This window comes from Ochlerotatus camptorhynchus, unplaced genomic scaffold (assembly GCF_037179485.1).
Source record: "Ochlerotatus camptorhynchus isolate MF236.1 unplaced genomic scaffold, CSIRO-AGI_Acam_v1.1 ptg000002l, whole genome shotgun sequence".
Classification (NCBI taxonomy): Eukaryota; Metazoa; Arthropoda; class Insecta; order Diptera; family Culicidae; genus Ochlerotatus; species Ochlerotatus camptorhynchus.
The window spans coordinates 2,388,503-2,415,131 of record NW_027040494.1 but is presented as its reverse complement, the minus strand read 5'-3'; the positions used below and the strand labels follow the sequence as shown (position 1 = coordinate 2,415,131).

General features: G+C 41.5%; 1 protein-coding gene across 2 annotated transcripts in view; it reads left to right on the top strand.

Moving 5' to 3' along the window:
• The window catches only part of Su(z)2 (Suppressor of zeste 2), a 177,618-nt gene that overhangs the window by 4,915 nt on the left and 146,074 nt on the right, over nt 1–26,629 (top strand). Inside the window, exon 1 of one of the 2 annotated variants that reach the window (XM_065222814.1) lies at nt 12,297–12,579. The exons of the other annotated variant lie outside the window; for it this stretch is intronic. The gene's annotated coding sequence lies outside the window, so the exon portion shown is untranslated. Of the gene's footprint in view, nt 1–12,296; nt 12,580–26,629 lie in introns of those variants that run through there. 2 annotated transcript variants of the gene reach the window in all.

The following is a 26,629-nucleotide window of genomic DNA, read 5'->3' as shown; positions in this document are numbered from 1 at the left end:
CGATGAACATCTTGCGAGTTTTATGTCTGTTTGTCTGTATACTTACTTTACTTTTGCTGATCCGACATCCCTCGGAACCTAACCTATATAACAAGTTGCGCCAACTAACTCGGTCCCTGGTTGCTTGTCTCCAATTTCTCGAGCGTCCCACACTTCCTACATCTTACTCCACTTGGTCTAACCACATAGCACGCTGTGCTTTTCTGCGTCTTGTACCGGCCGGATTTGAGGAAAACACCATTTTTGCGGGATTGTTGTCCGGCATTCTTACAACGTGTCCCGCCCGTGGAAGGGTACAATCTTCCACTTTTAGCGACTTTCTGGATATTGGGTTCGCCATAAAGTTACGCCAGTTCGTGGTTCATTCCTAAATAGAGCTGGAACTAGGGCGTAACAGCTTTTGTAATCAATGACTTCTCTCGATGATTTCGCGGAAGTCATGGCTCTCCAAGGCGAATCGACATCACCATCGATTAGAGAAAGACTTCTACTACCCGATGGATATGTTGGTTTGTGTAGGCGTGTCTTGAATTCCGAGAAATCAACAAGAGAAGTCATTGTTTACAAAGGCTGTTACGCCCTAATTCCAGCTCTATCTTGATTCTTCTACTCCATTCACCATTTTCATATACCCTCTGCCAAAGATGGTCCTAAGCACGCGTCGTTCGAAAACTCCCAGTGCTCCTCGAGCATTGTCCATTGTCATATTTTTCATGCGCAATAATTTTGTTTATTATATATTTGCAGTTCGTTTGCAGCAATTTTTGGAGCGATCCGTGAAGGGGAAGGCTTGCCACTTGTATATCCGAACAGTGGACCAAACAAGCCAGCAACCCCGTCCAAAGTGTCATGCATTATTGACAAATTGGCACAGTGGGTCGATTTAAAGGGAGATCTGGAGGCGCAGCGATCACATTGTCATGATTGTCTGGTAGTTCACTCAAAAATGCTATAACAATCGCCAAGCTCGCTGTAATGTCACCAAGTGCCTCGTCACCCACGAATAGGCGTCTATGTCAGTGGTCTAACAACTCTTAGCGCGCTAATGGCATAGTTCCCCTGCCGCATAGAGAGTTGCCACAATGATATTAGGTTAGCTAAGGTCAGTTAACTGACTGGTGGGAAACGGGAGCTTAAGCAATGGCTATTCTTTATGCATTTAAGAGATAGTCTACCAGAATGGATGACTTTTTTTGTACAATTTTATGTTTTCTGATGGTTTCGGTTGTGCAAAACATGAGAATTAACTTTTTCAATACTTTCAATTGTACAAAGCATTAGAGCTAGAAACAAGATCTTGTAAACACTACACACCTTAACTGGTAGTTTGCTAAAAAAAATGCTGCAAAAATCGTCAAGCTCGCTGTAATGTCACCAAGTGCCTCGTCACCTACAAATTGGCGCCTATGTCAGTGGTCTAACAACTCTTAGCGCGCTAATGGCATAGTTCCCCTGCCGCATAGAGAGTTGCCGCAATGATATTAGGTTAGCTAAGGTCAGTTAACTGACTGGTGGGAAACGGGAGCTTCAGCATTGACTGTTATGCACGCATTTTTATGATGTAATCTAACAACAATCGTGTGTAGTGTTTACACGATCATGTTTCTAGTTCTAATGTGTTGTAAATATAATTGAAAGCATTTGAAAAGTAAGATTCTAGTGTTTTGTATATCTAAAAACATTAGTAAACATCTACATTTGAAAACATTCAAACAACGTTTACTTTAAACGTTTTGTACATCTGAAAACATCAGAGAACATCAAACACGAAGTACAATTTAAAACATCCGAACAACGTTTAGTTCTAACGTTGTGTACATCCGAAAACATCCAAAAAAAGTTTGGTTCCAGCATCGGGAGGCATCTACGTTAGAAAACATCAGAATACATTTACATATAAAAACATCCGAACAACGTTTAGTTCTAACGTTTTTTACATCCGAAAACAACCGAAAAACGTTTGATTCTAACATCAGGAAACCTCTACATTAGAAAACATCAGAAAACGTTTACATATAAAAACATCCGAAAAACGTTTAGTTCTAACGTTTTTTACATCTGAAAACATCCAAAAACGTTTGTTTCTAACATCAGGAAACATCTACATTAGAAAACATCAGAAAACGTTTACATTTAAAAACATCCGAACAACGTTTAGTTCTAACGTTTTGTACATCTGAAAACATCCTTAAAACGTTTGGTTCTAATGTCAATAGATTGAAATTTTTGACGTCAGACCGACATTAGAATGGCAAAATTTTGTTCCAAAATTTCTGATGTATACACCATGTTACGTTGCTTAAATACAACTAAATCATAATGTTTCCTAATGTTTGACATCAGGCATACATTTGATTTCGATGCTGATGTAGACATCAAAATCAAACGTTGGGCTAATGTAAATTTCTATTCGGGTTATTTAGCTCGGATGACAGTTTTGCGTTAGAAATTGTCAATATCCTCATTGTTCGGCTTGAGAATCTCCACGTATGATCCGGTAGCCTTTTTTGGAATAGGGTCTAGGGAAAGGGGGGCTAAGTAATTCGTGACCCTGTGTGACAAGCAACCATTTCACTTCATTCGATTTAAATGTGCCTTTCTCTTCTATCAGCAAAAAGCCTTAGTGATGTGGAAAGTTTTGCTAAAAGTATACAGTTGTCTGCCGTCCCTAGCTCACCATTAGCGTCACAAGAAAACATGTTTCTACCATTTACAGTTCCTTGCTCTCGCTCGTATCTTAACACGAATGAACTCATCTTCATTTCATTCGGCAATGCAGTTTTTTTTCCTCTCCGTTTCAACTATCCACCACGTAGCACTCATTAACTACAGTCTACGGCAGTGCTATTGTACAATTGAACGATGTGACTCCACACAGCACGCAGATACGAAGTTCAACGGAGCAGTAGTCCCCGGAGTTGCTTGCCTTGCTAGAAGTGTTTTTCTTTTTTTCAGACACAATTGCTGTTTTTTCTCCCTCTCTGTCATTCCAGCAGATAACCCGTCGCTTGCAGTGCAGTGCTCGAGCGCTTTAGTGGGAGAGTTGCTCTCTTTCTATCAACATGTGCGTTGGAAACCAGGGATGCCAGTATTCCTTGGATATTGAATATTCAGGGTACTTCATAAATACCTTAATAGAGATTAGTGACGTTTAACGCACGCACACTAGCGGGACTTTAACGCCGTGTAAAGTTGTTTATTATTTTCCTCTGGCTAACCTAAAAATGTATGAAAGTAGATCTGTCAAAATGCGTTTGACATCGAGTTGTTATGTATTTTCCTCGGATATTCACTAACACACTCTCACATATCGCACTAATACAACCGGACGTGAAAATCTCTATAGGCTCTGCCACACAGAAAATTCAGGCATAACATTTGATAACGGCACAAAAGCATTTGTAAATAAACTTTCTAAGGCCCTTTACACGCGAACCAAAGTACGCCCACGCAAACCATCAACATCATCGGATAGGGGCAACTATCACCTTTCCGAAAGTGGTATTGGTTTGCGTGGGCGTTCTTTGGTTCGCGTGTAAAGGGCCTTAGAAAATTTGTTTACAAATGCTTTTGTGCCGTTATCAAATGTTATGCCTGAAATTTAAAGTTCATGATTTTTTTTTTGATGATAAACATTTGAAAACTGTCAATTGAATGGATCATTCTTCTGGCAACTCAGGACCATTAATGCGAAGCGTGGCCGTTTTATTTTCTCATTCGTTTTACCCCAATAGCACACTCTAATAATTTGAAACGCAACTGAGAACGTGTGTGTGTGCGTGTGTGTGTGTACGCATTGAGCTCGGGTGTGTGAGCAAGAGAGCAAGAGAGAACATTTCAACAAAGCGTGAATTTTACGAGAATGTTTAATAGCCAAAACCAAACTCAACATAGGTAGGTTAGGTACGCTGCTGTAGCGATGAAAACGACTGGCACTTTAAAAGGAGAGAATGTGTTTGCTGTTTTTGACTTGAAGCCTACAACAGTAGGAGCAAACTGCTGGACTGCCGGAGGGTGAGGGCTGGGAAGGTTCGATGGAATGAAACAGTTGAGGCAGGCGTCTGTTTAGATTTTGGCGGGATTTTTTTTTGTTTGCGTTCGGCATCGCTAGCGTAAGAAGTGTGCGTGAGTTGTTTTTCGTCTGTTAGTAGTTGAAATGAGCTCGAATTATGCATCATTAATTCACGATTGTATTTAATATCACATTAATGCTAAGTGAAAGTAAGCCTGACCTCTGCAACGTTAGGAATCGATTACAATAATAATTAAAAAGGTAAGAGACTTTTATTGAATCAATTGATATTTTACGTATTTTTGCAGCATACAGTTTTGCCTGGTTCAGATTATGCCAATGTGGGTTTATCAGTTATTTCCGATGGAGCGAAGGTCACATCCGTCAACACAGATCGACGGAACCGCAAAATTCCTGAATTCATTACTAGCCGAACGCATTGAAGTATTTTGATAAAACTAGTAGCGATACGTTCAGAAAATGGAAGCCATACTTTTCGTGGAAGGCTCAAGGACCCGAGGGGTACGACGTATCTAAAATGGCATGTCGATTGCAAATAAGAAAAACCTCTTATTTTAGACCAGTGTATTTTGTGTCGAGTTTACTCTTGCTTTTCAATGCTGCAGTAGACGCAAATGATAGAAGTGTAGATAGATAAAAATAGTAAACTAACAGAGTCGTTCTAAACCGTGCGATCGTATTTTTGTTTTGATTTGTTTTTAACACACTTGAAAATAAAAACTAACAATCTTCTCTCTGGTTAATTTAACTTGCTCCGAGTTTTTGATTATCAAATAGCAATAAAAAGAATTGCTATCAATGTCCACCTTCTTCGTATTGCGTGCTGTTCTCAAGCCAGGTAAACGGAATTGTTTCTTTTACGGAGCTTATCTTCTGTCTCGGAAGGCACCAATGGCTAATTCTGTAGCATTCCCCACACAGTGACTCCCTAATTCCGTTGCAAACATGATTGTGGTCCGATCTATCGTCATCGCACAGAAATGATTTTACACGCAAGTGCAATAAACCGTACAACACAACGTGCAAACAAGAGGAATCGAAATCAACGTTGCTCTCATTGAGTACCCCATGGAGAACCTGAAATAGGACCACACAGAATGGAATGCCTGGGGTATGCCGAAAGAACATCCCTTGGCGCGATGCAGTTAGTAATATGTCACAAACGAAGGAACGTGTGCTGCTGCCAGTTTGGGTTTAGTCTAATGGTTGTGTTTATCAACCATGTTCCCGGGTTCACCAGAACCCGAGCCAACCATCACAAACGTCGAGATGTTCAAGAACCGGAGGTTTACTCGGGAAAAACAACGGTCATTCTTTCACTGGAAGTCGACGATACATGGAGAAACCAGTGGCCAGTGCTGAAAGCCAGCTAATGGTCTGTGAGTTACATTTGCTCCCATGCAGCTTAATAAAGCTCAGTAAAACAACATGCGAAGGTTTTACGCAACTGTCAATGGCGTGAGGAGTAAGACAGCACCGTCTCCCGCCATGTGCTATGACCGTGAAGGTAATCTGCTGACAGATAAAACGATGGTGGCTGCCAGGTGGAAGGAGTACTACGAGACGTTGCTGAACGGAGAGAACGAGAGAGCATCTACAAACAGAACACACATGGACGACGATGGTCAAGCTGTGGAACCACCAACGCTAGAAGAGATATGGAAGGAGGAGGAAGAATTGCCCGCTAGTTGGTTGGATGGTCTCGTTTGTCCCCTCTACAAAAAGGGACACATACTGGAGTGCGCCAATTACAGAGGAATCACGCTTCTGAATTCGGGTACAAAATATTATCACGTGTTCAACAGATTGAGACAGCTTGAGGAATCCTTCGTCGGCGAATACCAGGCTGGTTTTCGTGAGGGTCGATCAACGACGGATCAAATGTTTACCCTGCGTCAAACCCTTGAGAAGTTCCGGGAATACAACTTGCAGACTCATCATCTGTTCATAGATTTCAAGGCAGCGTACGATTCAGTAAAGAGAAACGAGCTACGGCAGATAATGCAAGAAAACGGTTTTCCAACGAAACTAATTAGGCTGATTCGTGCAACGCTGGATCGTTCGAAATCATGTGTACGGGTTGCAGACGAGATTTCGGCCACGTTCGTGACCTTAGATGGATTGAAGCAGGGAGATGCTCTTTCGAACTTGCTATTCAACATCGCCCTCGAAGGAGCGATTAGGAGAGCTGGCGTGCAGAGGAACGGTACCATCATCACAAAGTCGCACATGCTCCTTGGTTTTGCGGACGACATCGACATCATAGGAATCGACCGTAGAGCAGTGGAAGAGGCGTTCGCGCCTTTTAAGAGGGAGACAGCGAGGATTGGTCTCACGATAAATTCTACCAAAACGAAGTACATGGTCGCCGGTAGAAAGCGTGGGAGCAATAGTGGTGTTGGTAGTGAAGTGGTGCTAGATGGCGAAAAATTTGTAGTTGTGGACGAATTTGTTTATCTTGGTACTTTAGTGACGTGCGATAATGATGTTACCCGCGAGGTGAAAAGGCGTATTGCAGCCGTGAACAGGGCTTTCTACGGGTTGCGTTTCCAGCTGAAGTCCCGCAGCTTGCGTACGAAAACGAAATTCGCGCTGTACAAGACGTTGATTCTGCCGGTATCCCTTTATGGCCACGAATCGTGGGCATTGAAAGAGGCCGATCGGAGAGCTTTCGGTGTCTTCGAGCGTAAAGTGCTGCGAACAATACTCGGCGGTAAACTGGAAAATGGCATCTGGTGGCGTCGCATGAATCACGAGTTGTACCAAGTATATAACGGCATGGATATTGTGAAGCTTATAAAACACGGCAGGCTACAGTGGGCTGGGCATGTGGCACGAATGCCGGAAGAGCGTCAAGCGAAGTCAATATTCAGCAGGGAACCAGGAAGAGGACGTCGGCTTCGGGGTAGGCCACGCACGCGTTGGCTTTGTGCAGTTGAGGAGGACATTAGGTCCTTGAACGTCCAAGGCGACTGGAAGCGATTGGCTCAGGACCGAGACCAATGGAGACGGTTACTTCGTTCGGCGCAGATTTGAATTCAACGAGTCGTCACCCATCAGTTTTCAGTTCTCAGTTCTAAAACAACATCTACCGTATTATTTTCTTATCATGTGGTACCTGTTTCTCTCTCTCTCCTTCCATAATCACCAGGTAAGGTGAGAATACAACCAACAATCAATACGAAACTAACGATTTTAAATTGGCTCACTACTTGACTAGCCTATTGGTCCCAAGCAAACGATTAACGTACCCCATTCTAGTCGAAATTCTACTACTACACAATGTTTGTTTTGATTCGCTATGAAAGTTTGACAGATAAAATGAGGGGTAGTGGATTTTCCTATGTTTCGAGGGGTGCATCGATTACCTTGGGACCGAAGATAGTACCAGAGCTGAGCCAAAAAGTTGAGCTCGTTTCTTCGGGACCTTCTGGTCTTAGAGTTACCTCTATGATACAACCAAGTGCGTATGGTCTTAATAGCCAGCTACCAAACGAGTTGATACTGAAGAATGATGCACTGTGTGCCCGACTGTTAGGTAACCAATTTATCCGACTACCAGTATCAGCTCATGCTATAACAGTCTCCTTGTAAAGATATAGATAAAATCCACTAGATGCCGAATCAATACATGTTTTGACAGTAGAGTACGCACTGTCTCATCCAATGTTGCAGTCGGTATATCCAACCAGTGGAAACTAACGATTTTAAATTGGCTCACTACTTGACTAGCGTATTAGTCCCAAGCAAATCGATTAACGTACCCCATTCCTGTCGAAATTCTAGTACCACACTATGTTCGTTTTGATTCGCTATGAAAGTTTGACAGATAAAGTGAGGGGTTCATGGATTTTCCTATGTTTCGAGGGGTGCATCGATTCGCTTGGGACCGAAGAGAGTACCAGAACTGAACCAAAAAGTTGAGCACATTTCTTCTAGTCTTAGAGTTACCGCTATGGTATATCTATCCTGTTATATTATTATTATTTATCTTTATTAGGGAGGCTTTCAGCCTTGGGCTGGTTCGCCTCCACTTATCCTGTTCTAAGGATTGGAATGAAAACTCCTATTAGTGCGTGGCGTGTAAAAAATATGGGACGTTTTTTTATTTTGATTAACGCTATTTTACGTTAGTACCCCCAAGGAATTCCGGATTATCTCTGGAACCGTGGGTCCTTCAATGATTCTATATACGTGAATATAAACTAAGATATTGCATCTGTAAATATATGCTCATTGGTAGGAAAATAAAACAATTAGCTAAGCCACAGACAAACATACATTGAATATTTCTCACTGTAAAACATCGTCGCTAAAACATTACCGCCATCTGTTGAGTACACTGTGGTGGGCCATACGCTGTACAGATGTCGGTAGTGTGTAAACGTCAAACGCAAAAGAATTGACTACGAGCGCCGCAGGTGGCGGTACTACCAACAATCAATACGAAACTAACGATTTTAAATTGGCTCACCACTTTAGTAGCCTATTGGTCCCAAGCAAACGATTAACGTACCCTATTCTAGTTGAAATTCTATTACTACACTATGTTTGTTTTGATTCGCTATGAAAGTTTGACAGATAACATCAGGGGTGTGTGGATTCATGCAGAACATTCAGGGGTGAGTGAAATAGCTTGGGACTGCTTGGGACCGTTGTTCTGGTACTGAGTGAGCCAAAAATAATAATGATTTTCTTCGGGACCCAGTGGTCTTAGAGTTACCTCTATGGTACTACCAACTACGATACTTTCAAATTGTCCGTTAAATGCTTGATCGATGACAACTTAGCGAGTGTTATGTCTGTTTGTCTGTGGCTAAGCTATTATTAAAAACGACAAAATGGCGCTAAAACACCAAATCAGTCAAAAACTTGTTTAATGTGTGAAAATGACCTCAAACCACTAAAAGAGTAATCGAAACGCACGCGTAGTGTAAAAACGCCTAAGTAGTAAGTAGATAGAAAACCACATCAAGACGATGAAATAGTAAAAAAAACTCTATTCCTGGTCACCTTACGAAGTCAAAATAATCTTAAAAACGCAAACAGTAGCTTGCTAAAAGGTTCACAAAACGTTGAAATTGATTTTGAGCACGCAATGAAGACTGTAAAATGTCATAACAAAATTCCTACAGTGACAACCTATATTTGCCTAAATGAATTTAAAACACTAAAATGATCTAGAAAAGGTTTGAAGACTCCAAAACTTCATTAAAATCATTAGAATGACCCGCTAACTCTTATCATAATCTTGTGAACGATAACTCTCAATTGACGCCGGTGGTGTAGTGGGAAGCGTGATTACTTCTCACCCCAGCAGGCCTGTTTTCCGTACTGAATACCAATGCTACAGACGCCAGGAAGGCAGCTTCTACACCTGGACCCTACCTATCGACCCATCAACTCATGAACCGGGGACCAACGGCTTTACTTCCCTTCCGAAGGAAGGCGTGATCAGAGGTTTTATGTCTCAGAAAATCCCGACGGCACTGACTAGGATTGAACCCAGGCCTTTTGGAGGGAGAGCCAATCACACTAACCACTACACCACTGGTGCCGCTAAGATCAATGGCATTTATAATCCTAAATTATTTCGAAAAGCCAAAATATTTAATAAAATGAAATTTCGTTAAAAAGTTTAAAAGTTATTTTCATTTTTGATTTTTATAAACAAAGCTTTTTCCACCTGAGGGCAGCCCGCGGCCCATGGATTGAGAAACGCTGCCACATTCTATATCCATTATATTAATATTAAAATAGTCTGTAGCTTTTACTGATCGCATCACTTAGCAAAGTGAATCCTGATCTAAAAATAACCAGACCCACTACCACAACTATCCATCTCTTGGCCATTGTGGATATGAAGAGGTGTATTGATGATAAATGTGGCAGCACTGCTCGGTAACAACGATTGTCAAACTAATCGTCCATTCCCTCCCCAAATGCCGTGAGAACGGTCAGCGCCAGCGCCAGCGTCGGTATCGATCTATAAATAGAATTAATTGCACCATTGAAGATGGAAATCTGAACCCATGCTCCATCTATGTGGTTTTCATAGGCATAACCAGTTGGCATCGGCGGGGAGGAGATGACTGACCCCCCTCCCCTCCAGCTTGACTCAGCAATATTAAAGCGGTTGGCCAAATCATCCATAGCAAAAATATATATATATATATATATCACCACCCCCCTTAGTTCGAAACCTGGCTACACCTCTTAGTTCTTTGTACAATTTTACTGGTTCTAATCAGTGACGAAGTAGCAGCTGCGATGTGCACGGCTTTTAAATATATTTTTGTTAAAGGAAATTTTTTGACCACATTTATTTTATTATTAATTGATGCCGTCAATTATCTCCTCTGCCAAAATCTCTTGAGATTGTCCATTGAAATGAACCTTTCCAGCCCTGGTTTTACTTTGACCATCCATAAATACTCCTTTTATACATACATTATAAAATATCACCTAATGTTCGTGTTGTGGAATGCAGCATCGGACTAAAAACATCAATGCATCCGAGGGGGGTGACACATCTAAATCTCAAACCTCGAAAATTTCACGCAATCGAATCTAAATCTATCTAGTAGCATCGCACTCTATCTTTTTGCAGGAAATCTACTAAATTTTCATCAATCATCTTTCAGCGCACGTGCATCTCACGACAACATAACAAACTCTTCCCTGCATTATAGATAGAGTCGGGGGCCCTCGAATGCATCCGATGTTTCAAAACATGCACCACGATTTAAAAAGTTTATTTATCGGAATTCGTCGATATTTCATTCATCTAATGTGTGAATCTTTGTAGCTACAGTAATGTTCGTCGATAATTGTTTTCACATTAATGAATCAAATCCACGAGTTAAGGCCCAAGCGCAATGACAGCGGAAGCGGAACGGCAGCGGCAGCGGAAAAGCCCGATCTGAGTAAGCCTACTTGTCGGATTGAAAACTAGTTAGAATCAAATCGACTTCGGTTAGGCATCTTGATGCCATTTGTGACAACTGTCAAAGTTTCCGTTTCCGTTCCGCTTCCGCCCACATTGCGCTTGGCCCTTTAGCTGCGATGCGAAGAAGGGTTTGCTACAAGTTCTACCTTGCAAATATTTGCTCAGTCAGCCGGGCCATGACTGACAGTTTGAAATGAACACTCTTCAAATGAGTTTTTACTTTTCCTCTATATTTTTGTATCGCTAGCTCTTCTATTCGTATGGCGCAATAGACGAGTGCACTGATGGATTTGAGTTCACTCACTCGACAAAAAGTGACACAACAGCGGGGCCCTGTTTACTAAAAATGAACACAAATCCATCCATGCACTCGTCTATTTCAAACTCGACTGTTAAAAACGAAATTTACGTAATGCTGTTTCGCTAAGCGCCAGCTGCTAGTAAAAAATCTCACCAGCATAATGTAAATAGGGCATCAGCGTCTACCAGTATGAGATTTCAGGAGTAACTGAAATTTGTGCTAGTTGGCGAATACACTAGCGCTAGCAAATCCACGCAGATGTAAACACTCCATAAGTTTTCGAAAGATCGTCAGCGGATAGCAGAACCTGGTGATTGTTTCGAGTGCTATTTCAGTGACGTATAAACGAATGGGTGTCATTTTGCACTGTTCTTCTGAATAATTTGTGATTGCTCCTTTTCCGCAATGAGGAGAATAAGCTATAGTAGCCCATCAAGTGTAAAAGCGATTTCCCACTCATATTCAACTGCTAAACTATCATCATCATCTCAACCCTCAAATATGGCAGCATTTACGATGACGACCTAAATTCCTCACATCATCCATCATCGTCGAAAATCTTCAAGGCCTCGCCACGTTTCCAAATCGGACAGCATCAACCGAACGACCGAAGTAAAAGATTTTCGAACCTTACGACATTTTGCTTCGCCTCGAACCCGCACTGTTCGGGAGCTTCGTCCCACTTTCATCACGATTCGGCCCTGCTTCGGCTACCCGAACAGAGCCCGAAAGCGAATTGAGCAGCACCGCATGCTGCAGAGCAAACGAGCGAACCCTCCCGAGCGGTAATGAGTGGGAAACGAACGCGGTACAAAATGGATTTCGGCACCGAACCAGTAGCGAGCGTTCAGCATTCGTGTGGCTTCGCCGGGTGACGTCAGCACCGCTATCGCTATAGATTGGACGCCGAAAAAGGAGGCGCGGTCATCCTAGGCGGGGTTGATCAATTTTTCCCTCACACGACGATAGCTCCGGCTTCGCACTCTTGGTTAGTCGAGTACTAGTTGTCAGTGAGAGTGGTCACGTTTTTGTCTCGGTTTTTCCTTTGACGGATAGCAATAGCGAGTCAAGAAGCACTAGTTCACGCGGGATCAGAAACTTACTGCGTGACAAGTGTTCGGTTATTGTGCGTATGGTTGGCTATTAATTACGGAATAAATTGAAATCGTGCTCGTACGCGCGTGTGTATGTGCTCCGCTGGCGCAGTGCTGCCAGTGTTTCGCTATTTGGGTCCAGCACGTAGTAGATAGATACAGATTTTCCTCTTCCGGATTACGACAGCAAGAGGAGATTGCGGTAAGTTGATCAATTTTCTGTTTTGTTTTTCCACCGTATTTTTGGTCGGGTCCGGTTCTCTTTGGGGCGCTCTCGTGCCGCGTTTTTACCTTCGGTCGGTAGGTCTGTCAACCGAGTTTGGCGGGAGATAACCGCGCGCTCGCGAGATGGTGCTTGTTCGAATGTATGGGAGCAAATGCGCACGTAGCTTCGACACGTGATGCGCCCGGATGGTTGTCTGTCTGTGGTGGATGAATTTTTGTGTCGATTGAATGCGGGATTTGGTCGTGGAATGGGTTCGGTCAAACTGCAGACGGGCGGGGGAGGCGAAGTGAAAGAGCTTGCATTGAGCGGCATACTTTCGTTTTAATATTGCTCCCGCTGTATACGTTGCTATTCTGTACGCGTAATCTTTCTCCCGCATACACCCCGCGCGTTCGGCTTATACGAGAGAGATTACTTGGGCTTTGGCTCTGCATTCCAGTTGAGTACATTAAAAAATTTGGCTTTCGCCCGTATCAGTGGACCTGTTTGATAATAAAATTAAAATGAATGTAATCGTGTTATTGAATTTTTGAATGGTGATGCTGCATGTACGATAGAAATCGGTCACCTGGTGGATTTGGGAATAGGGCATAAGTTGCAACTTATTGCTCATACCATGAATTTTTAGACTACTGTGAGGATCGTAGTTGACAGGTATTTTCTTCTTAACCATCGTCTCAGTGAATGATCTGTCAAATTGCAATAAAACAACCATATCCCATCATTACGCAGGTAATTATTAAAACATTTTGACTCGAGAATTATCATAAAATTAAGGTATCCTGTATTTTGTATCAGGTCTATTGATTATTTGTACCACCATGTCTAATATCTTGCTGCAAGTTTCGCAGAAGTTTACGGATACTTTTTCCTCGATCTATCCAAAGCTAAGCTTGCAATCATATATCAGAAGCATAAGGCAATCATTTCCAAATAGATTTCCACATATCAACAGAACGGTTTTTTTTCCCGAAAGGAATACGAACGCGACGTGAAAAAAAAATGGTGCAGATAAGTGGACATGGCTGGTTTAATTGTATCGCTGCAAACCGACTCTTTATCTGGACGAAGCAAAGCGGTTGTTTGAAGGCACGTTCCGGATCGCCATTTCTGTATCATCAATTTGTCGAATCCTTCGCCAGGAAGGGCTTAGCTGGAAAGCACTCGAGAGACGAGCTATTCAAATACGTAGCGGAGACGTCGTCCAGTTTGCCTCAGAAATGGGTGAAATCAAATGGGATTATCAAAATTTAATCTTCCTGGATGAAGTTAGTTTTGATAATAGGTCAATGCTTAGATCTAAAGGATACGGAGTAAGAGGTGAACGTTTGATTTGTAGGGGTGAGTGTGTCAGAAAACCCAGAATGTCACTGTTATGCTTCATTGGACAAGAAGGGTTAACTGAAGCATTCTCGACAGAAGGGACTTTTTATTCATCGTGGTACGCTGCATTGACGTTGTGAGTCACGGTAAATTTCTGACAAATTTGCCTCAATCGCGGCAGCTCTTTGGCTGTGAAAAGCTTCACCAAATGCGCTGAAGGTTCTTCGTTCACCAGGCTTTCGTGGAGAAAAGGGTATGAAGCAAAAATGGCATTTGCCCACATCATCCATGCAACATCCACTGCTTGCCAATGATCCCCGTGCGTTTGACGTAACTTTTCAGCTAATAGTCCAACGGATCTGTTGGACGTAGCACCAGCTCTGTGGAGTTCTATACATTCCTTATGTCGTCTCTTTTATGCACTGGTAACATGTAGGAGAATTTTCATGCTTCAGGAAACTTGCTCTCCTGGATCGAAAAATTTGTTAGCATCGCCAAAGGAACACAGCTTTAGGACCGTCTCGAATGAACTTAATTCTCCTCTACCAGGGAAACAGTTTAAAGAGACGTAAATAGACGGAAGCACAGCTTTAGGACGGGAAAAGCACTCGAGCGGATGGTTAATCGTCGTTTGTCAACTGAGCTAGAGAGGCAAGGACGGATCCACCCACAGCAACACGCATTTCGATGGGGCTATGAATCGGAGACGTTCTTCTCTGATCTCGATCATTTATTGCACAAGGCCTCGTCGGAAGATTTGCATGTAGATGTAGTCTCCCTCGATTTGTCCAAGGCAGATGATATGACATGGAAGCTTCCTATCTTGACTACCCTCAAGAAGTGGGACTTCCAAGGATGTATGTTTAACTACGTAGGAAACTTTCTACAGAACCGTAGGTTCCGAGTTTTGAACGCTGGTGCAACCTCCTCCTTGAGGTTGCTGGAGAATGGCATCCCGCAAGGGTCTGTCATCTCGGTTACACTGTTTCTCATTGCGATGAACTCAGTGTTTGAACGCATTCCTAAGGAAGTATACATTATTGTGTACGCCGATGATATTACCCTTATCGTGTTAGGTAAATACGGTAGGGTGGTTAGGCATTAAATGCAGGATGCAGTGCAGTCTGTCGTTAACTGGGCAGATAGTGTTGGGTTTGTGATTTCCCCCGAGAAGTCCAAACTGTTGCACGTCTGCTTTGGTCATCATCACAGACCGAGTCTGCCATTTGTTAGTATCGGTGAGCATGCGGTCAAGGCCGTGCGCGACATGAAACTGCTTGGTGTGACTATTGATAGCAAACTCCGATTTGTTAAGCACGCCAAGTTGCTGAAGGATAACGTCAACAACAAGTTGAATATCCTTCGGATCCTAAATGACTGCTTCCCTGAAGCCTCTCGTAGCACATTGACCAAGGTTGCTAGGGCCCTGCTTGTCCCTAGCATCCTTTACGGAGCGGAATTGTGGAGCACGGGTGGTGTCTCCCTGCTCAAGATTCTGGAACCTCAGTACAATGAGGCGTACAGAATTTGTAGTGGAGCGCTGAGGTCTTCACCAATAGCTTCCCTATTGGTGGAGAATGGAAAGGTACCTTTGGTGAATGTTGTCACCGAAGATCTGGCTTCTAAGGCGCTGAGGTTGTTAGAAAGGGATCCCATCCTCAATGACAGGCCCATGGTTGCTAGGGCAAGAAAATGGTGGAGCGATTTGACGAGAGTAGATTTTCCCACGTTAGCTCAACGAGTTAGGCTGTGGCAACGGGCATGGGATGCTACTGCCCCGAAAGTTAATTGGAGGGTTAAAGCTATGTGCGGGGCAGGGGCCAACTCTGGTGTGGCGAAAGCTGCATTCAGGGAGGTTGCTGCCTCATACGAGGGAAGGCCCATGCTATATACGGACGGTTCTTTGATCGACGAGGAAGTTGGTTATGGAGTGTCTGGGGAGGTCATAAGCCGCTGCGGCCGGTTATCCGGCATCTGTGGTATCTTCTCAGCTGAGGCCTATGCTCTTCTGTAAGCTTGCAGGCTAGCAAACGGGTCTCAGGCCGTTGTATTCTCTGACTCTGCGAGTTGCCTCTCTGCCCTTGGGCAGGTTGGACACCCGTGGTTGTTGGAGGTCCAGCGGTACGCTAACATAACCTTTGTATGTGTACCTGTACACGCAGGTATACCAAGAAATGAGGCTGCTGATAGACTAGCTAACCAGGGTCGTCTTGCTCAGCTAGAGGCCATTTCGGTGCCCGCTGGGTGAAGAACACTACACAAGAGTGGAAAGATGTACCCAATTCTCGAGATCAGAAAGTTCTGACTCGGCTGAGAATTGGTCATACACGGCTCACTCATGGACCTCATTTTAGCGGCAGTGTGGCCTACTGCCAGGGATGCGGTGCGGTTTTAGATTTAAACCATCTATTGGTGGAGTGCCCGGCTCGAGCACAATTAAAAGAAGAAATGGGTGTCGTTGGTTCAATCCGTGAGGTATTGTACAACGATAGGAGTACAGAACAAACTGTACTCAATTTCTTGCGGGCGGTTGACTTAAACGATATGATATAAGCATACGTAGGTTGAAGTGGCATTATAAAGAAAATGATTTGTATAGTCACCTCACTTCTTTTTGATAAGAGGGTAGTCTTGATTGTCCTAAAGACAATGGTGTGAGAGGGTAAGCGATAACGGGGAGTTATTGATGCTCGAAATGGTTGCTTTGTGCCGCCTCGAATGAACTTAATTCTCCTCTACCAGGGGAACAGTTTAGAGAGACGTTAATAGACGGAAGCACAGCTTTAGGACGGTCAAGAGCTGAATTCGGTTTTCGTCCGTTTCACATCAGTGAGTATACTGCAGAATTGGCACTTCAAAAACTGAAACCCTCGTTTGCTACTGTTCCGGATATAATTGTTAGAAATGCTTGAAAAGGGTGAAATATATCACCGAAACGTCGGAGAGTTGAAGAAATATAACGTTTTTGCTGCACTTAAAAGACTGAAAGAGCCGTAAAACCCTTTAATCAGGTTGGTACATGGTGTTTTCAAAACAAACCGGTAGACACGGAACGTCAGTTAATGCACGTTCGCATATCCTCTGAACCGCGACTAGGCCGGCGCTGGTGGTGTAGTGGTAAGTGTAAGTGTGTAGTGACTGCTTTCTCACCCCAATGGGTCTCGGTTCAATCCCAGCCGAGGGCGCTGGGGTTTTTGCTGAGGCATAAAAATCTCTGGTCACGTTTCATTGCAATTAATTTTTGCAAGGGGAGATGTTGCTGACATAGGTGCGCAAAACGTACAACAAGCCATAACGGAAACGGGAAGGCCGGAAAAATATCCTGCATCATGCGATGGTCAAATTTACATTTGGGATGAAGGATAGGGCGGGACATTCTATGAGAGTCGAGCTACGTTTACAAGTTTGTTATTTATAATAACTGATAAATGTTCATCAGCCTAACCCTAATAAAAATTGTATGGTTAATTTGCTTAACGACGTGTTCTGGGTATCATCCAAACCATTTGTGGAATAGTTCAATGATTTGGGTTATCGTTCGTTTATGGTTATTTTTTATTAGGGAACGTCTTTCAGCCTAACGTACTTCGGTTTAATGACCCAGCACCGAATAGTCAATAAAGACAAATGAAATTTTTCTCGTTTTCCCTTGAGTGTTTCCTCAGATAGTATTGTTTGTCATTCAGGCCTATTCTGCGAATCGTGTGACTCTTTGTCACCCGTGAGATGACAAAAGTCACGTCGTGTCACGTGAGATTCACCTTACTAGTTCAACTAGTTCACATCGAAAGAGGCCCCGGTGTGGTGGGGTTGACTACCGATCGGTCAATTGTAAATCATTGCTGAATTTAGAAAATTTGGCTCACTGCAGAGTGAGTTTCGGTGCGCTCAGCGGTTCCCGCTTGACGACCCTAAACAATTTCCTGTTCAGAAAGGGCCTATGGACGTGCAGATGAGCCAACTAGAATGTGCAACACAGATTTCTAGATTCCAATCCAGGTCATCCAGAGATTACGAGTTATATTCTTGCAAGGATGGCTCTGAGTTCACACTAGGTACTTGACGCGTCGACTGCATGACCGTCGATCATCTTTCCGTCCGTTCAAGTTGTTTGCTTTAGTTGTAGAGGATTTCAAAGGATACCGGTGTTTTCTTCCTCCATCGATCAGGTTACGACTTCGTTTCTGCGCACCTAAAATGAATCAGTAATTCAAGTAGACATCGAGTCATAACCTTGTGGAGTTTGAGTTTGCTTGAACACCGTATACGTTTGATAACTTCCAGTTTTTCTTTCACCTACACTGAAAAAAGTTTTCACTTAGTTTCTATTAGGAACGCACATAGTTCCAAAAACAAAAACAATGATTTTTACCTGAATATCACATAGCATTAGAAATTATATATGAGAAATCATATAGATTTCATTGGACACATAACGTTCATGTGATTTAGTGGTGCAATTTCCAATTATGGGATCATATGAAAGTTATGTGAAATTCACATGGATATTTTCCACTGGTTATGTGATTTATTTTATGAGTGTACGGCTCCGAAAATGAAAATTTAAACACAATCTCAAATGTCATTATAACTTCAGAGTTGCCAAACTCATGGCATATTGACACCTTGATTGACACACTTCGGCCTACTTCGGCACGTTCGGCATAGTGCATGGCACAGCTTTCGGCACTGATTAAGGTGTGCATAGTTGAATACTCCTTGCACCCACGTCTCTTTTGAAATGCTCAGTCAAATTGCTTTCAGGAATAATGCTGGGGAATAAACATTGATTCCAATCTAAACAAGAATACCAAAAGGATGACTGTCTCTATTCACGGCCACGTCCACCTTTCCCTTTACTAGGGATAGGGAAGGAAATGTTGATGTAGTACTTACTTAACGAGAGGCCACCGACTTAGCGACACCCTCATAAGTGCACTGAGTTGGAAAATTGGGTAGGGTATCAGGTCAGAGTCGACTCAACCAAAAGCAGTAGTTGTTAATTGTTGGTCATTTAATGTCCCGACTGCCGTCTATTGAAAGAATGTATTAATTTATTTAGTGTTTGTGCATTTTAAGGTTCATGGTTTATCGAGAGCTAAGGAATAGGAATAGTTTTATGCTCTCGAAACCCAGCGATGGCGATTTATTCTGCTGTGGAAGAGATTAAAATAAACCTATGATTTTCTGCTCAGTAAGCAAAAACGATTATTAAAGATACTGGACTTGGGAAACAAATATTTGTTTCCGAAAATGAACTATTCCGGGGTTTTAATTTTTCGTTATATAATATTCTCATGATATGAATTCTTGAAATTCTGCTCTGAATTATCATGGAATTCTTCTGAAATTAACCAAAAAAACACTCCGCGTAATAATTACCGTTGAGTTTTTTTTTTTAATTTCCTTGAAACCCCTTCCAAGAATTTGATGGGAATTTTTCTTAGAACTTCCTTGAAGCTATTCGGAGACTTTGGAATTCTTTTCAAAATTTTCTTTTAAATCTATTCAAAACAGCAGCAATGTTTCGAAATTTTATTTAGAAACCCCTTACAGTATTTTAAAGAATTTCTTTCTAATTATCAGCATTTTTTTTGCAATCAATTTTGTTGGAGCTCTGTGATGAATCTTCCGCACTAGGTTGAAATTATCACCAGAATACTCTTAGATCTCTGTTTCTTGTTGAATACTCATCATAATTCTCTTGAAATTCTTTATAAAATTAATCTGTCATTTTCCTCACGATTCCCATAAAAAATTTCCTCAGAATCACGTAGGAATTTTTCTTAATGTTTCTTTTCACAACTTCTTTTAAAATCTTCTAAAATTACATAAGAATTTAATTTAGAACTTGCATTCTTCTCCACAGAAATCCCTCCATATTCATCTAACAATTTCTAGAACTGCATGTCAGAATAATTCTGGAATTCCGTTCTGAACTTCTCCTTCGAAAATTATGTGGGAATCCTCCTTAATATTCGTTTGAAATCAACACTTTGAATATTTTTAAATTTAACTAAAAATTTCAGGGTTAGTCCGCAAGCTTCTTTAGGTTGTTCTGTAATTTGTTATAACCTTTAAAATGCTTCGAAGTCTCAGAACCTTGACAATTATGATTCAACAACTCATAAGTATGGATAAGATGTATCGAGCATAAAAAGTGAGAGGAATTGAGTTTTTTAAGTATCTCGAAATATAAATGTTATGTTTTGAATACATTAAGTGACTCATAGAGTTGAATTTATACTTTCAGCTTTAACAAATACTCTCTGTAGTTTTGCTTTTATTTTTCCCACAAATAACATCCCAAAATTAACAGTTGGCCACGTTTTTAAAAATACATACAATTTCGTTTTTTGTTGAATATTAAGAACCGGGAAATTTTTAAGATTTGACCCGGGAAAACCCAAAGAAAAAACCGGGAATTTCAAAATGAAAATTCACTGGCCACCCTGTCTAATGAACGACAGAGATAAACGATAATTCATATAGTGTATGCGGTTAGTGGTTAATTTTAAATATGAAAGTGGTACTGCCAACGACAAAACAGCAAATGTCTACGTTAAGTAAGCATTTCTTGCAAAATCACAAAGTATTTATCAGACCTAGACAAAAAAAATAATCTTCCACATAATAGATCAATCTTTGAATTGACTGCTGTATGAAGGGCTGAACACCGAGGCGTGCAGAGACTCTTTCGCGGAACTCTATGAAATAGAGAATATCTTTCCAATAGAGACATTTCCCAATACCACACAACAGACCGCATTTATAGCACCTCCGACGATTATCGCAACAATTATATAAGGAACATATTATTATTAAAAGAATAAATAGGAACGGACTCACCAAATCGATCCATGAACGATGTCTTGTTACCGTGATCCCCATTCTCAAGGGTTTGATTGACTGGGCAAGAAAATAGGTTTGCCTATTCTTAGTGCCGGTGATTCTGTCCAATGATTAATAACAAGCGAACCAAAAATCCTGTGAGACCAATCAGTTGAACAATGGTCAACAAAGATGACTTGTGTTTGAATGGATTCAGGCTGCTAATCAAAGAATCTGACCCACTCGTAAGAAACACAAAGAGCCGGAAAGAACAACCAATAAGGCCGGCTGTTGGCGCTAGGTCCCGAGAGGCCGACTGAACCGATCGATGATGACGATCGGCGGTTGAAGAACTCTCGGGTGGCAAATAAAGCAAATGGAGCCTGGTTGAACACTAATTAAAACTTCACAAAACTCGGGAAAAATGACAGCTAAAAATTGACCATATCTCTCTTCGAGCACCGCACTCTACGATCTCAATAGAAGTTACAGTGGACAAATGACCCAAGGTGTGGTCACTCTACAAACTTATTTTGCGTCTACTTTTTTCTCAGTTTGCCTCACGTGTGCCGGCAGTGCCGAGTGTGTCTCTCTAGAAGGGTATGTATGGCAACCCGATTAATTTGACAGTTCAAATGTTTTGTTTCGAAGAAACAAAACAACAAGCAGTGGAATCCTATCCCAGATCCTAACCATCCTAACCAAGGCGATGTTCCAGTGGCACTGGGTAAAAAGATACCGGCAAACAGACCAAACCGAAGAGTCCCCTTAAGAACGCGATCGAGTTGGTCCACCCTCTGGACAACGAGCACGGCAAAGACATTATCGAAACGCTTGTGATGGCATCTGAACTCCGAAAACCGGTGGAACGGGCTCACGTTATCGATACCAACCACCCGACTGGGACAATACGGATGCACGGTTAAGGTCATGTACCAACTGGATGACAAGAAACGAAACGAAGTGGTTAAGTTGAGAATTCGACGAAAATGTTCCTGCTGCTTAAGGCTGGCTGCTTTTAGCGGTGAGCAGGTGAATACATTCACAAATGCGATTCTCGATGCGGTTGTGTTTGCTGATGCTGTTGCGAAGATTTTAGTTCTATTCGCTTCCAAAATCTTATTTGTGAACGAAGACAGTGCAACAAGCATGGTGGGGTAGATCAGTGATTATGGGTTATCATGGCTAGGGTCTGGGTCAACTCCAAAATGGCGCTTTTGAAAGGGGGCACATGGATGCGGTGGGCGGAGTGCGCATATCTAAAACATAAACCAACTCTAAATTTACCATGACAGCACTGGTATCCAAGTATTCGATATGCTAATCACCCTTTTTGAAAAATAAGGTTAGTATAGTACTTCCAAACTTAATATCAGCTGTAGGGGAAATGGATGTAATGTCAGCCTAATTTTCAACTAAATTTTCAATAGCGACCAAAAATATCCATTAGTACCGTCCCAATGACGCGTTCATCTAGATAAAATTGATAAATAGCAGACTCATAGGCCATAGCAGGACTCAATAAGCTGGCTTTTTTACAGTGGGTATTTCAGTGAGCCGCTCCTGAGGTTGGAAACAGGCATTTTGACTGAAGAAGCTTTGCATTTCAGCTGATGAGGCTAGATAAATGTAGGAATTGCTACGAATGATCTATGTCTTTCTCAATTACCCAATTTTATTTTCTGTAGCTGTTTTACTCATTTGAACACAAATTTAAAACTATTGAACGTTAAAGTCATACAGTTCCAATAGATAAAGTCCGACACCAGCCTTTCAATTCTTCGAAATCGTCCGTTACCGCCCCGACGATTCCAGAACGTCACAATACTGTTTGCCATCGTTGGCAACAGCGAGGAAAAGCAATTTGAAAAATTCATGAGATCGAAACGGCACTAAAGTGGTTTACAATCGAAACGGCGAGGACCTAGGGGGAAGGGACGAGCCTGGTTAAAAGGATATTGATAAATCGGTTCGACTTCCGCCACACATTTATCTTCCAAGGGCCGAGGTATACCTAAACCTTCTTCCTGTGCCCCACCGCTTCTGATCCCGTTCTTATCTTGTGTTGTTTGCCTTTTCCATACAAGGAAAGAAGAGTCCTGTCGTATGGATGAGTGCTTACGTGGCATGTGTCGTTTCCTATAAAAGAGTGTCGCTGCTGCTACTGCTGCTGCTGGTGCTATCCAAACGAGAAAGCGGATGAGGGTGTGAAAAACTTTTTCCTGCTGCTCAAGGCGATTGGGGTGGGTGGAGGCGACGATGGGTCGAAGCAACAAAATTGAAAAATCACTTCAAGCAAAATTCCCTGATCCGGCAGATTTTCCCCACAGATTTCAGTCTACTACGGGTACGCAAGGTACGGGAAATTTCTTCACTTCGCAATTGAAAAGACACTCGTCGGCGATGTCGTTCCTCGTCGTCGTCATCGTGCGGCTGGTTGCTTTGTGAGCGAGAGAGAGAGGGAGTACTGACGAGTGAATGGAAAGTCAAGTTGGTGTGCTTGATTCGAAGAACAAATAAACAGAACCAACACCCTGACATACACTTGAGAGCGTGCTTGGGAAAGTGCCGCAGCTACCAGTCTTGTGTAGTGTGTGGAAGAACGGTGAAAGCCGAAGAAAGTCGGAAAAAGTCATCAACGCGAGTGAAGGAAAACTGATTGATCAGAACAGGTGGCGAAATTTACACGGGCCCGGAAGGGATTCGGATGGGTGGAATGAGAAGACGGGTTGAGAAAGGGCTCGATGGGAATAGAGCGCCTGAAGTGGAATTTGTTTCGATTTATGTTTGCTGTGGTTTTAAGATCTTGATCGGGAATGATTTATGGAAGTGGGTAGAGAGTGTGAACAACTGTTGTGTTTCACGCTTCGAGATTCTTGACGAAATGAAACGAGCTCGCTTCATTTGTCTTGCGGTGTTCAAGAGTTACGAAACTAGCTGTGTTCGAGATTCTTGAATCAATTTCTGCATTGATTTTGAACGGGTTGCATTCATAACCACTCGATTTGCTGCAGTTCTACTGCCAAAGCCAACTCGTTCGGTCCGCATGGAAATAGCTCTAATTAACACCAGATCGATGGACGGCCGCGTTAAAACAAGACACGCATTTTTGCCACCCATCCGATGCTACGGCTGCCTTGAGCAATGTGCGCTAATTAGAATCACATGCTGACTGACAGGCAATCTCCGTCGATTTCTTCCGTCTACCGAAGCGCTAATTTCACTTGAACCTCATCCCGTAGGTCACACCGAACGTTTCGAGCTCGTTCTGGCTATAGTATGAAGGAACCTACTTGATATAGTAGAGCAGTCAGTTGTACTCGAGATCATTTACACGCTTGTTTTCGCACTAATGAGCGACGCTATTTTGTACGGGAGTAACCGTTTGCACATAACATATTGTCGTTACAGCTGGAAACTGGGAAAACCCACTAGCGAAAATCGATTTTACTCTCATTGTATACGTTATACATAATGTCGAAAGTAGTGCGCTGTAATCGCACGCACAATAATGTGTAACGTATAGAACGAGAGTAAAAGTGATTTTCGCTAGTGGGTTCTTCCAGTTTTCATCTGTAGCAACAATACTATGCGCGATGTGTTGTTGCTGCATTCTTGCTTCGCTAGGGTGGATAGGTTTGCTCTGTCTGAAGAGGTGTGAATGTTTTTTGAAAGTTGTAATATGATAAATTATTTCACTTGGCATATTTTTGTTAAACCTGACAAGACAATGCTCAACGCAGCTTGTTCATAAGTATTTGTAATTTATCTATACACGCAAAATAAATTTCTGTTACATTCCATGTAGGGTTGGATGTATTGCATCCTGTGTAATATTCGTTCGTTTTTCTGGTTCTAAATGGCTTGGAGAGAGAGATTTCCTCGAGTATGAATTTAAAAAAAAAATACTATAGTATATCTTTATTAAGTAGCACTTAAGTTTTCTTCTAACGTACCATCAACCAGATTTTAATAAAATAATTTGTTCACAAAATAAAAGCATTTTAAGATTGCATTCGCTTCACCGAGCAAAATTTTGAAACCATCACGATCGATTCAACCTCTGGTGAATAGGGGAACGTCAAAAAGCGTGTTGTAAGCTAAAATTTTTGCCGTGAGACATAGGAAGCGGAACACTTTTTCACAAACCAGTTCCGATCTGTGGAAAATCGTAAAATAAGACTGGTGGAAATTGGCAAGATGTTCAAAGAAAAATGCTCTAATTTCCGTTGTGAAAAATCTTTATTCTGATGTAATAAAACGGTTTAACGTTTCCTCTCGAACTCGCCTCGAACGTTAATGTTGGTGGCCTATTCGAATCTTAGGTACCAATTTAAAGATAATAATGTGTACTTAAAACTTCTAGAACAAGATTCTGGCATTGTGATGACAAAGTATTTTTTGGGTATACTAATTTTTTCTTTGATTTGTTTTCCGTCGATCTTATTTTCCGTGATGATTTCGATGTGGCTGAATTTTCGCGAAAGCAAAGTGAAACCTATCCGCCTATCTCAAAGCTTGCTTTGTGGTTACTTGCTCCACTTCGGATGAGTGAACTTTTTCAGTGACAGGAGTAACATTAGACGCTAGAAGAATAAACCAAGGTGAGAACTTTGAGTACTTTGACATTCGTTCACATGAATAAGCGTTTTTGACCTACCGGTAATTGATGTTTACTCTCATATTCACGACTCCTTTATTCTGTACAATACTGAATACGAACGATGACTCGAAAACAAATATGTTGTTAAATAGTTTTAATTTTTGAAAAGCATTTTGAAAATTTCAGTTTTAGCTGGATATTTTAGATTGGGTATGGACGGGTATTGAGATTTATGATTTGTCGGGTTCGGGTCGGGTATAGGTTTTAGAAAATTTAATCGATCGGGTTCGGGTCGGGTACGGGTAAATAGTTTTCAATTTATCGGGTTCGGGTTGGGTACGGGTTCTTGAAAATTTAATGAGTCGGGTACGGGTCGGGTTCGGGTTTTAAAAATTCTATACCCAAGCATCTATATCGCATATAAATAAAACATTTAACCATTTACATCGCTCAAAGGAAGACAATGTTGGTGTGTTGAAAAATTAAAAATTTAAGCTTAATGTTTACCAATTAATTAAAGATGAAGAGGCCTCTCTGCTAAATCGATTGAAATGCCCACTGTGTGTAAAATTCGTAATCAATGCAAATACAACGTAATTTCTCTACTGCTAAAATTATCTACATTTGTATAATCAACAGCTGGAAAGCTATGAAAACTAGAATGAAAGTCAGTTCGAAATTTGCAATTTATGTGATGTTTGAAATGCGTTAACAAAGTTTACATTACATAGTGTTACACAACATTTGGCATACGTTAAAAAAAAGACAAAATTTTAAATTTTTCCAAAATTTTACAAGAAACTAAAATATTTACTAATTTAACCAAATTTATACAGGGGAAATGCACCAGTATTGGCCATGGGTTCCTTTTTTTCCAATTAAATCACAATATTCATGCAAGTTCGAAATAATTTTGTACACCGATGAATATGATTTGTATCAACAAACTGAACGCAACTGGACATCTGAAAATTGTAAACAATGTTAAATATCGTCAAAAGGTGGCCATAATAGGAGCATAGCCAATACTAGTGCGTTCCCCTACCTAATTTACAGAATTTTCAAAACTTACAAAATTAACAAAATTTAAAAAAAAAATACAACATTTACAAATTTTCAAACATTCCAAAAAGTTTTAAAATTTTCAAAATTTTATAACATATTTACAGTTCACAAAAATTTTAAAATTACAAAATTTAAAAATTTACAAAATTTAAAAATTTGCAAAATTTATTTAAAAACATTAACATAATGCATTAAATTCACAAA